The following is a 12,799-nucleotide window of genomic DNA, read 5'->3' on the forward strand; positions in this document are numbered from 1 at the left end:
TGGGAAACAGTTGTTTGCTTTTGTTTTGTTTTTGATAGGAACTTACAGGCTGACCTCAGACTTACTGTATATCCTAGGCTTGTTTCAAATTCATTGAAATCCCCCTGCCTCTGCCTCATAAGTACTGGAATTTCAGGTGTGAACCACCTTGCACAACTTGAAGTTTTTTTCTTCAAATGGCTCAAAATGCTTTGGAAGTCTCCAAAAACCAGGATATAGGGCAGCTGAATGATTAATGTATTTTCAATTTTTATTATATCTTTTTCAGCCACACCATCATCAAGATGGCTTTTCACTTTAAAAAAAAAAAAAAAAAAAAAAAAAAAAAAAAAAGCTCTGTTACTTCATAGAGCCTCAGAACTTCCAGCTGCCCCTGTCTGAGCTTCTCAGGAATGCTGGCAGCAGCCATCTCAGGGGCTGTTTGGTCTTTCAGCTGCTCCTGCCCAATGCTCTTCTTACTTCAGAGCTATGTCAGCACATTGTGATGCAGGAGCAGTGAAATAATGCCAGGCTGCCCTTCACCAGGGACTTAGTTGCCTGTCCAGCACACAGAAACACCTCTGCTAAAGAAATGTGAAAGAAGCAGAAACGTGCTATTTGGAAACAATTCTCCTGTTTGACATCCAGGAGGTTTCCAAAGATCTATTTCAGCAGATTCTATGTAAGTTTGGGTCGCTTACAGAAACCTGAATATGAACCTGAAGAGCAGAGAAATGGATAGCTTGATTAGTACTGGTTATCTGTGGCTAGAGTGTCTTTCTTTCCCTCTTCCTCTTTTCCCCTGGTTTCGTATCAATGTACCTCAACTAGAAGAGTTAGAGGCTTAGAGACTAGTTGGTGACTGAAGTTCTTTTCCTTAAAACTAATCTCACTGGGCCCGTGGAGATAGTTCAGTGAATACAGTGGGTCCTGAGTTCAATCCCTAGAACCTACATCTAAAGATGGATACAACAGCACCTGCTTATAACCCTAACACTGGGAAGACGGAGATGAGCAGAACCCAAGGGTTCATTGGCCAGCAACCTTGCCTGCTTGGCAAGTTCTGTGCCAATGAGAGACCTTGTACCTAACCAGATGGATGGATGGCATCTAAAGAACAACAGCCAAAATTGTCTTCTAGCCTTCTCTCTCTCTCTCTCTCTCTCTCTCTCTCTCACACACACACACACACACACCCACACACAATGTACATACTTGCACATGCACTTGTATACACAAAAACACACATACCCTTCATTGATAGTTTACATTTAAAATGAAAGCAAGCTTTCTGTGTTGCTTTTAGAGTTTTTATATCACTATTCCAATTTTGTTCTGTTGGTGACTGAGAATAGAATAGAATTGAGTTCATTAGCAGACTCATTTGTAATTATTCAAGTGGGAGAGGAGACCCTAATACAGAGTCCAGTGTTCAAAGCTGCAAAGCTGAGATGGGGAGCATCGTCAAGAAAAGGAGAGGAGGCCACCACAGTCATAACTTCTCAGAGCTGCAACTGAAATAGCAAACTGCAACCGTGATAGACCTGGCTTTAAAATATATCTGGTACTGCATTAGAAATGGCAGAGGCTGAGTTTGCTGATGCGCATATATAGTCCTGGCTACTCAGGAAGCAGGAGTGGGAGGGTCAAGAGTTCAAGGCCATCTGGTATCATCAAGAAGAATCTTAATGAGTGACAGACAAAGGCTATTTAAGAGCTAATATGTAATTAAATAAAAGTAATAGCACAGTAAAAGAAAAAGACCACAGGAGAATATGAGTCTCAGGTCTATAGAGTTCTTTCAACTTTGCTATGTTTGAAAATTACTTTTAAATAATAGAGGGAAAAGACTGATTGAGAATGGTAAGTAGACAGTATTTATAGACAACATTAAACATGTTTGGGCATCTTCTTGTATTAGTTAGAAAACTCAACCAAAACACTTCCTAGGCCTCTCACCCTCTTCCTTTCTGCTGTTTCATTAACACTCAAGCTGCCACACTTCTAAAAGATCCAGACAAGTACATTTTCTCCTAGGAAAACAACACCAGCACAGCACAGGGATGCCTCTGTTCATTCTGTCCTTCATCGTCCTGGGCCTCGGTCATCCCTGACAGCAAGTTCCTGTATGACAAAGCTGAGGCCATCCTGGCTGGTGCTAACACACACTATCGTCCTGTGAACTTCTTGTCCCACTTACATGACTGGCAGTGGTTTCTGGCCTATAATTGGATATAATATGGAACCTCTCTGAAAATTACAGTGCAGTTTTATAGAAAAGAACAGTCTGATAAAGAGCTGCTGATGGGATGGGTCTCCATCCAACTGGAACTGGAAACAGACATGTGAGAGGGAGTCACTGGGTAAGAGAAAGGGCAAAGTCTGGAGAGGACTTGCTAGTGCCAGAGGAATTAGGAACTGGATGCCTGTGCAGTGCTGCAGTGTTGCGAAGGCCTGGCCTGCAGTAAGTACTGCTATGCTTCTGCCTGCTTAATGCAGTGCTCAGGGAAGTAGGAAGGCCTAGCAAAATTCATAAATTGTTAGAAAAATATAAACTATAATTGAGAAAATCTGTGTCTTGGATTTGGCTGGAGTTTTTTGAGACAGTTCATATAGCCCAGGCTGACTTCAAACTTGTTATATGGTTGAGGACATTTTTATTCCTGATTCTCTACCTTCCAAGAGCTGTGTTACAGGAATGCACCTCCACACATAATATGCACAACTCTAGAAGAGCAAATTAGAACAGATGAGTCTGTACATCCATGAAGCATTCACAGTGACCTCTACTTACCTGCTCTGTTTTAATTACACATTACTTAGCACAAGGGTATTAGAATTATATACATTAACCAGTGGTTAACATGTTAAACTCTAATGTTAATGTTTATTTTTGTTTTATATTCTAGATTTCCACAACTATAATGTCAATAAAATGATACTGTTGAACTCTAGCAAATAATTTATTTGAATAGGTTTATTTTATTGTTTAAAATGCTTTTGAAATCTATAAATGTGATACTGTTGAACTCTAGCAAATAATTTATTTGAATATGTTTATTTTATTGTTTAAAATGCTTTTGAAACCTATAAATGAGTAGCCCATGATCATAAATAATGTTGCAGATTTTACTGGTCAAAACTCTCTTCCAGACTGTCAACAGAAAGACTGTGGTCACCCCAACCCTTTGGCAAGCAATGATCACAGACATAGAGGCATGATTCATATTTCACTTATACTTACTAAAAATAATAATACCATAATAATGACACCATAAATAATGATGACATTTTTCTAAATTAAATTATAGTGATTGTGACAAACTATAACTATACTAAAAGTCATTGCACTTGTAACCTTTAAATAAGCCATTCTTAAAACTAAAGCAAGCAGTGTACAGGGATGTGTCTGTAATCCCAACCCCAGGAACGTTAAGTAGAAGGAAAACTTGGATTCAGGAGATTATCAATGTGGAAACTATCCCTCAAAAGTGATAACAAAGTCATCTAGAGATAAAACTATTATGAAAATAAAACCATCATTAGCATTTAATTCCATACAATTTAGAAATATTCTGGAAATTTTTTTGGTTATTTTGTAACAAAGTCTTACTGTAGCCCAGGCTGGCTATGTGCTCATGTTCCCTCTGCACGCTTCTCAGTAGTGCTAGGATTACACCACCACATCCAATGGCAAAACAAAAAGTTGTTTCAAACCACCAAAATGAATAATACTTGGCAAAGGCTATGGCTAAGAGGCCAGGTTTCTCTTGCAAGGTAACCCCACCACAAGGAAGCAGAAGAGAGTACAGGAAATGTATAGGAGTAGAACCCTGAACCATCTGATTGTCTTTATGGGAAAATCACTTCTCAGTCCTCTATTTAACCACTAGGCATCATTATGTTGGGCATATCTTACATGAGATTATGATGCTCCAAATAGCTCTGCACTGTGATTGGTAACTACTACTTTTCAATGCTTAATGTTATGGAGAAAATTTTATTATCATATGTAACTAAGTAAAGACCTATTTGTAAAACTGGAGGCCAAAATCTTACTGCATCTCCAGGTACTGAGAGTGTCCCTTGTAAATAGTGTGTACTAGTATTGGAGAGGGAGGCCAAACTGTCTTCAGAGGCCATTCCTTTGTCATCCCATTAGTCCTATTGAAGAGGTTGTAGAATACAGGTTGCAGATAGTATCAAATAACAGTGCACAATAAAACTAGTCAAAATTCTAGCTAGAGAAATGGCTCTGTAGTTAAGAGCTCTTGTTGCTCTTGCAGGGGACCTGGGTTTGGTTGCCTGGGTTTGATTGGTGTTGTGGCTCACAACTCCAGGGTATCCAATGCCCTCTTCTGACCTTTATAGGCATAAGACATGCACATGGTGTATATAATTATGTGTAGGCAAAACACTCATATACATAAAGTATTTTTAATGGTATTAAAAATAATACTAGAGATGTTTGAGAAAAAACATAGAGAATCATATTTTCCTAAAAAAATATGCAATGCATGTGTGTGTTTGTGTGTGTGTGTGTGTCTTTGTGTATATGTCTGTGTTTTAAATGGAGTCATGCCACATAGGATGTTCCCCAAGAAGATGCAAAAACTAACAAAACCCCCAGTACTGGGTATGATAACCTCTGTACCAGTTGTTGGTCTGGGGAGTCCATGATTCTCCTAAAATAATAGACTATTGCTATTGTCTTTGGTTGTCTCTCAGAAGTTGAAGGTAAGCCCCTGTTGCTGAATATACAAAGCACGTTGGATACAGGACTCAGAAGACTCCAACTGGACCTAACCCAAACCCTGCCCTGAAGACTAGCTTTCCTAGTGGCAGAAGGTGCTATATATGCAAGCTTTCAAGGGAGGATAACAATCAATAGTATTACCATCAGTGATGTCTATGAACCACAATGACTAGCATGGTAAGATATCCTAAAGGTACAATAGTGGCACTAATATCTTGGCAGTAATCAACAAATGTCTAACTGGAACTTAAGGCCTGGTCAATAGGAAGGAAATCAGCTGAGATTGCAAATGTACCAAACTACTCATGATTAGTGAAGTCATGGATCTGCAAGAAGAACCTACTACTGCCACTTTCCTAAATGAGTATGTTTTAACTGCATTTAAGTCCTCCTTATCACCACAGATCAGTGTACCTCTCAGCCCACATCCAAGAAATTCCTTTTTAGCACATGCAAACCATTACAGAAAACCGCAACTAGTCTAAGTGGAGAAAACAACGGGACATGGGGTACCCATTCCCACCTCAGTCGATGCATCTACAAAACAATCTTTATACCTAATGTTCAGGGAACATCTTGCAAGAGGGAGTAGCCAAAGACCATGCAATCTGCTTTGAGACTGTATCTTCTGGATATGACAAGAAAACTACACCCATGAAATCTAAACAACATAGCTCTTTCTAAACAAGACCAGAACAATGGCAATACTAGTTGACATGCCGATCTGTTTGTGGGAAATTTCATGGAGCCCTACCCCTAGATGAAGAACTACAGGCAATGACTACTGAGAGAGGGAGGATAGCCTTCCCCAGGGTTGAGCTTCCTAACTGGTTATCCAATATCATGTGGTCAGCCCTAAAAGTATGTACATATAAGCAACATTTACACAGACTCTGCAACATATTTATTCATCTATTTGTATTTCATATTCATGTAACAATAATAATTAAAGAAAAAGGCATTGATTTGTGAAAATTTAACAACAACCAAGAAAAAAAAAAAGCTTGACTTCAAAGATGGTAAATGAGGCTGGCATTTGCTGCTCTATTGCTGACCTCACTTTGGTTTTATGAAGAGGCAAGACTCACTTATGGCTGCCTCCCAGTTCTCTTTCCCCTCTCTGTGTCCTGAATTCCTAGATAAGCTTGTTCCTCTGGGATATCATCAATCAAGTGGGGTTGCTTTAAAATTGATTTTCATTTTTATGTGTGTGTGTGTACATGTGTCTCTGTGATATGCATGTGGATTTATGGGTGTCTAAGCACATGTATGTGCATGCAGATGTTAGAGAAGAAGTCAGGTATCTTCCTCTACATCTCTCTACCTTGTCCCTTTAAGACAGGATTTCTCACTGAACCAGAAGCTTGCCATTTTAGCTAAGCTAGCTAGCCAGCAATCTCTGGAAATCTTCCTGTCTTTGACTCCCAACACTGGGGTTATAAGTATATAACCCCATGTTATGGCCAGCTTTTTTCCCAGATGCTAGAGATTGTAAGCAACTACACATCCATTGAGCCATCTATAGAGCCTTTCTCCTTAAACTAAGGGGACATAGAGGCCACAGTGACTGCACTGGGGAAGGACATTCCTGGTCCTAGTGGCAATGTAATCTATTGATAAGCAAGTAAATACAAATATAAGACATACCTCTAACAAGTGATGTTTTCACTTTCTTGAGATGATTTTGTTTCATAGATGTGTATTCTCATCCAGCTCTAAATAAGTAAGAGTTGAGTGCTGCATTTCAAGTCTAAGATATTGTAAAATACTATAAGCCACAAAAAGAAAAAGAAAAAGAAAAAAAAAAGAAAAAGAAAAAAATAGTACTTATGCAGTCCAATACTTTGAATTTCCCCACCCAGTATTTATTCATTGCTCTTCTGTGCTATCATCTTCACATTTAAAATGTTTTATTATTTAATGCAGGTTGTGTGTATATACACTCACCATGGTGTACATACAGGGATAAGAAGAAAACTTGTGGGTGTCAATTTTCTTCTTCTACCATGAGGATCCCAGGAATCAACTCAGGTGGTCAACATCATTAGTGGCTAAGCCACCTCACTTACTCTGAGACCTTCCAAGTCTCTGATAATTCTGATACTTTTGTACTAGGCTTTCTTAATCTTAACAGAAAGTGTCAACAAAATGCTTCAAGTAGCCATAGGAACACAATTTTAATGGCCGCTAAGTACAACCGAGGTAGCACAATCTGTATTGCTTCCTTTGCCTTGTCACCTTGTACCTTCCTTGGCTAAACAGGAAGTGTCACACCAATTATTAGTTTGGATTCCAGTCATATAATCCCATGATGAGATGTTCAGGAGGGCTCAGTCAGTCTAGCACATGCCACACACAAAGCATGAAGATCTGAGTTCAGAGCCCCAGAACACATGTAAAGAGCCAGGCATAGTGCCATGTACCTGTAATCCCAGTACCAGGGAGACAGAGACAGGAAGAGCGGAGCCTAAGGGAGTGTTTCTCAACCTGTGAGTCATGAGCCCTTTGGAGAGTGGACACATATCAGATAGCCTGCATACCAGATATTTACATTATAATCCATAGCAGTAGCAAAATTATAGTTACAAAGTAACAACAAAATAATTATATGGCTGGAGGTCACCACAACATGAGGAACTGTATTAAAAGGTCGCACCATTAGGAAGGCTGAAAACCGCTGTGCTAAGGCTTGCTGACAAGACAGTGTAGCTGAATCAGTGAGCTTCACCTTCAGTGAGAAACCCTGTCATATGTACATACCTTCTCGTATGCATGAACACATGAACACATACATAAGCAAATAATGCATATGCACACACATGCAAAGAAGACCACAGTAAATGAGAAACAGCAGTAGCAACTGGATTCAAATACCCCATCCTGACAACTCCCAGACATGGTAGTAGTAATGGAGCAAAGATGCTCACCACTCATGGTAGTTAGAAAAAGAAAAAGAACAAGAAAGACCCCAGGACAAGAGCACCCCCTAATGTGTCCCCTGTGGTCTATTCCATCTAGTTGGCCCTACTTCTAAAAGTTGTCACCACTTCACAGAAATGCCATCTATAAATTCACTGGTGAATGAACTCATTGATCAAAGCTCTCATGGTGCAATCTTTACGCCTCTAACACATGATCCTATTGAAGACACTTAACATCTACCATAAAACCCATCTGTTTTAGTTACAAGACTCTAGACCTCAACCTATGAAACAGAATGTATAGAAATGACATTAGCGCCCAGTGTATAATCCCTTGTTTTCTGTATTTGTATTTGTCACAAAAGCTACATCATGAAAAGGAGGAAGCCCAAACTGAAGTGAGTCACAAACTTCATTGGCCTTGAGGTGAGGTAAGATCTGATGGCTCTCATGGATGAGACTGTGAGTTGCATGGTCACATGGCCCTCTTCCTCCTCCTGTCCTCCCCACATCCCTCCCCCCTACTATCCTTCACTAGCTCTCCCTTTCTTCTGAAGATTCCATGTGCCAACATACTTTCCACAATGATCAACTTTAAAATCTTTTATTTATTTATGTGCAAAAACCAGAACACTACTAGTAGAAGTTGGTTCTCTCCTTCTACCATATAGATGCTAAGGGTAAAACTCAGGCTGCCATGCCTGACAGCAAGTGTCTTTACTCACCAGCCCCTTAACTAACTTTTCTAGATTAGAGACATGTGAACTGAGAGTTTGAGCTGGTAGGTGGTGACAAATGACCTGGAACTACTCTTCCTTTCTTGGGCTTTGGGATGCATTCCCACCCCTTCTCCTACTTCGCTGCCTGCAAATGCATCAGGATCAAATTGTTTAAGACACAAAGGGAACAGGAAGAAAACAGGATATTTTCTGTCTTATTTGCTCTGGCCCTATTTCCTTTTTTCCTACTATCCCAAGCTCTCTCATTCTTGACAGCTCCAATACCTATCTTTCCAAGCATATAAGCACAGAATTGACTTTGAGTAACAGCCAAAAGCACCTAGGCAGGATATAAGGGTCTAAGTCGTAGCTTATCAAGTACAAACTGATGATGGCAAAGTTACTTTCCCTTTTTAAACCTTAACTGTGTGGTCTGTAAGTGTAGTCTCAATTAAATGAGATGGAGCATGCGAAGTCTCTATTACTTACCCTATAAAGCACTAATTTTTAGTTATTTCTCATCATCTCTTTTATTTATTTATTTTTTAATTAGGTATTTTCCTCATTTACATTTTCAATGCTATCCCAAAGGTCCCCCATACCCACCCCCCCATCCCCTACCTACCCACTCCCCCTTTTTGGCCCTGGCGTTCCCCTGTACTGGGGCATATAAAGTTTGCAAGTCCAATGGGCCTCTCTTTGCAGTGATGGCCGACTAGGCCATCTTTTGATACATATGCAGCTAAAGACAAAAGCTCCCGGGTACTGGTTAGTTCATATTGTTGTTCCACCTATAGGGTTGCAGTTCCCTTTAGCTCCTTGGGTATTTTCTCTAGCTCCTCCATTGGGGGCCGAGTGACCCATCCAATAGCTGACTGTGAGCATCCACTTCTGTGTTTGCTAGGCCCCGGCATAGTCTCACAAGAGACAGCTATATCTGGGTCCTTTCAGCAAAATCTTGCTAGTGTATGCAATGGTGTCAGCATTTGGAGGCTGATTATGGGATGGATCCCTGCATATGGCAATCACTAGATGGTCCATCCTTTCGTCACAGCTCCAAATTTTGTCTCTGTAACTCCTTCCATGGGTGTTTTGTTCCCATTTCTAAGAAGGGGCAAAGTGTCCACACTTTGGTCTTCGTTCTTCTTGAGTTTCATGCGTTTAGCAAATTGTATCTTATATCTTGTGTATCCTAAGTTTCTGGGCTAATATCCACTTATCAGTGAGTACATATTGTGCAAGTTCCTTTGTGATTGGGTTACCTCTTCGTTGAAGAATTGAGTTGGAATTTTGATGGGGATTGCATTGAATCTGTAGATTGCTTTTGGCAAGATAGCCATTTTTACAATGTTGATCCTGCCAATCCATGAGCATGGGAGATCTTTCCATCTTCTGAGATCTTCTTTAATTTCTTTCTTCAGAGACTTGAAGTTCTTATCATATAGATCTTTCACTTCCTTAGTTAGAGTCACGCCAAGGTATTTTATATTATTTGTGACTATTGAGAAGGGTGTTGTTTCCCTAATTTCTTTCTCAGCCTGTTTATCCTTTGTGTACAGAAAGGCCATTGACTTGTTTGAGTTAATTTTATATCCAGCTACTTTATTGAAGCTGTTTATCAGGTTTAGGAGTTCTCTGATGGAATTTTTAGGGTCACTTATATATACTATCATATCATCTGCAAAAAGTGATATTTTGACTTCTTCCTTTCCAATTTGTATCCCCTTGATCTCCTTTTGTTGTCGAATTGCTCTGGCTAGGACTTCAAGTACAATGTTGAATAGGTAGGGCGAGAGTGGACAACCTTGTCTAGTCCCTGGTTTTAGTGGGATTGCTTCCAGCTTCTCACCATTTACTTTGATGTTGGCTACTGGTTTGCTGTAGATTGCTTTTATCATGTTTAGGTATGGGCCTTGAATTCCTGATCTTTCCAACACTTTTATCATGAATGGGTGTTGGATCTTGTCAAATGCTATTTCTGCATCTAACGAGATGATCATGTGGTTTTTGTCTTTGAGTTTGTTTATATAATGGATTACAATGATGGATTTTCGTATATTAAACCATCCCTGCATCCCTGGAATAAAACCTACTTGGTCAGGATGGATGATTGCTTTAATGTGTTCTTGGATTCGGTTAGCGAGAATTTTATTGAGGATTTTTGCATCGATAATCATAAGAGAAATTGGTCTGAAGTTCTCTATCTTTGTTGGGTCTTTCTGTGGTTTAGGTATCAGAGTAATAGTGGCTTCATAAAATGAGTTGGGTAGAGTACCTTCTACTTCTATTTTGTGAAATAGTTTGTGCAGAACTGGAATTAGATCTTCTTTGAAGGTCTGATAGAACTCTGCACTAAACCCGTCTGGTCCTGGGCTTTTTTTGGCTGGGAGACTATTGATAACTGCTTCTATTTCTTTAGGTGATATGGGACTGTTTAGATGGTCAACTTGATCCTGATTCAACTTTGGTACCTGGTATCTGTCCAGAAATTTGTCCATTTCGTCCAGGTTTTCCAGTTTTGTTGAGTATAGCCTTTTGTAGAAGGATCTGATGGTGTTTTGGATTTCTTCAGGATCTGTTGTTATGTCTCCCTTTTCATTTCTGATTTTGTTAATTAGGATTTTGTCCCTGTGCCCTTTAGTGAGTCTAGCTAAGGGTTTATCTATCTTGTTGATTTTTTTCAAAGAACCAACTATTCGTTTGGTTAATTCTTTGAATAGTTCTTCTTGTTTCCACTTGGTTGATTTCACCCCTGAGTTTGATTATTTCCTGCCGTCTACTCCTCTTGGGTGAATTTGCTTCCTTTTTTTCTAGAGCTTTTAGATGTGTTGTCAAGCTGCTAGTATGTGCTCTCTCCCGTTTCTTCTTGGAGGCACTCAGAGCTATGAGTTTCCCTCTTAGAAATGCTTTCATTGTGTCCCATAGGTTTGGGTACGTTGTGGCTTCATTTTCATTAAACTCTAAAAAGTCTTTAATTTCTTTCTTTATTCCTTCCTTGACCAAGGTATCATTGAGAAGAGTGTTGTTCAGTTTCCATGTGAATGTTGGCTTTCCATTATTTATGTTGTTATTGAAGATCAGTCTTAGGCCATGGTGGTCTGATAGGATACATGGGACAATTTCAATATTTTTGTATCTGTTGAGGCCTGTTTTGTGACCAATTATATGGTCAATTTTGGAGAAGGTCCCGTGAGGTGCTGAGAAGAAGGTATATCCTTTTGTTTTAGGATAAAATGTTCTGTAGATATCTGTCAGGTCCATTTGTTTCATAACTTCTGTTAGTTTCACTGTGTCCCTGTTTAGTTTCTGTTTCCACGATCTGTCCATTGATGAAAGTGGTGTGTTGAAGTCTCCCACTATTATTGTGTGAGGTGCAACGTGTGCTTTGAGCTTTACTAAAGTGTCTTTAATGAATGTGGCTGCCCTTGCATTTGGAGCGTAGATATTCAGAATTGAGAGTTCCTCTTGGAGGATTTTACCTTTGATGAGTATGAAGTGTCCCTCGTCTTTTTTAATAACTTTGGGTTGGAAGTCGATTTTATCCGATATTAAAATGGCTACTCCAGCTTGTTTCTTCAGACCGTTTGCTTGGAAAATTGTTTTCCAGCCTTTCACTCTGAGGTAGTGTCTGTCTTTTTCCCTGAGATGGGTTTCCTGTAAGCAGCAGAATGTTGGGTCCTGTTTGTGTAGCCATCTGTTAGTCTATGTCTTTTTATTGGGGAGTTGAGACCATTGATATTAAGAGATATTAAGGAAAAGTAATTGTTGCTTCCTGTTGTTTTTGTTGTTAAAGTTGGCATTCTGTTCTTGTGGCTGTCTTCTTTTAGTTTTGTTGAGGGATTATCTTCTTGTTTTTTCTAGGGCGTGGTTCCCGTCCTTGTATTGGTTTTTTTTCTGTTATTATCCTTTGAAGGGCTGGATTCGTGGAGAGATAATGGGTGAATTTAGTTTTGTCGTGGAATACTTTGGTTTCTCCATCTATGGTAATTGAGAGTTTGACTGGGTATAGTAGCCTGGGCTGGAATTTGTGTTCTCTTAGTGTCTGTATAACATCTGTCCAGGCTCTTCTGGCTTTCATAGTCTCTGGTGAAAAATCTGGTGTAATTCTGATAGGCTTGCCTTTATATGTTACTTGACCTTTTTCCCTTACTGCTTTTAGTATTCTATCTTTATTTAGTGCATTTGTTGTTCTGATTATTATGTGTCGGGAGGAATTTCTTTTCTGGTCCAGTCTATTTGGAGTTCTGTAGGCTTCTTGTATGTTCATGGGTATCTCTTTCTTTAGATTTGGGAAGTTTTCTTCAATAATCTTGTTGAAGATGTTTGCTGGTCCTTTGAGTTGAAAATCTTCATTCTCATCCACTCCTATTATCCGTAGGTTCAGTCTTCTCATTGTGTCCTGGATTTCCTGGATGTTTTGAGTT

General features: G+C 39.5%; 1 protein-coding gene across 30 annotated transcripts in view; it reads left to right on the top strand.

Annotated features, from left to right (window-relative positions):
* The first annotated feature begins 352 nt into the window (after positions 1 to 352).
* Fam71d (family with sequence similarity 71, member D) overlaps positions 353 to 12,799 on the top strand; it is a 43,036-nt gene continuing 30,589 nt past the window's right edge. For 9 of the 30 annotated variants that reach the window (XR_001780483.1, XR_001780484.2, XR_001780488.1 and 6 more), the window contains exons 1-3: positions 358 to 661; positions 4,708 to 4,912; positions 8,022 to 8,087. The gene's annotated coding sequence lies outside the window, so the exon portion shown is untranslated. Of the gene's footprint in view, positions 662 to 4,707; positions 4,913 to 6,661; positions 6,767 to 8,021; positions 8,088 to 12,799 lie in introns of all 30 variants that reach the window. The other 21 variants (XR_003950079.1, XR_003950082.1, XR_003950083.1 and 18 more) reach the window with 13 other exon arrangements.

The sequence above is a fragment of the Mus musculus genome, chromosome 12 (assembly GCF_000001635.26).
Source record: "Mus musculus strain C57BL/6J chromosome 12, GRCm38.p6 C57BL/6J".
In the NCBI taxonomy this organism is placed as follows: Eukaryota; Metazoa; Chordata; class Mammalia; order Rodentia; family Muridae; genus Mus; species Mus musculus.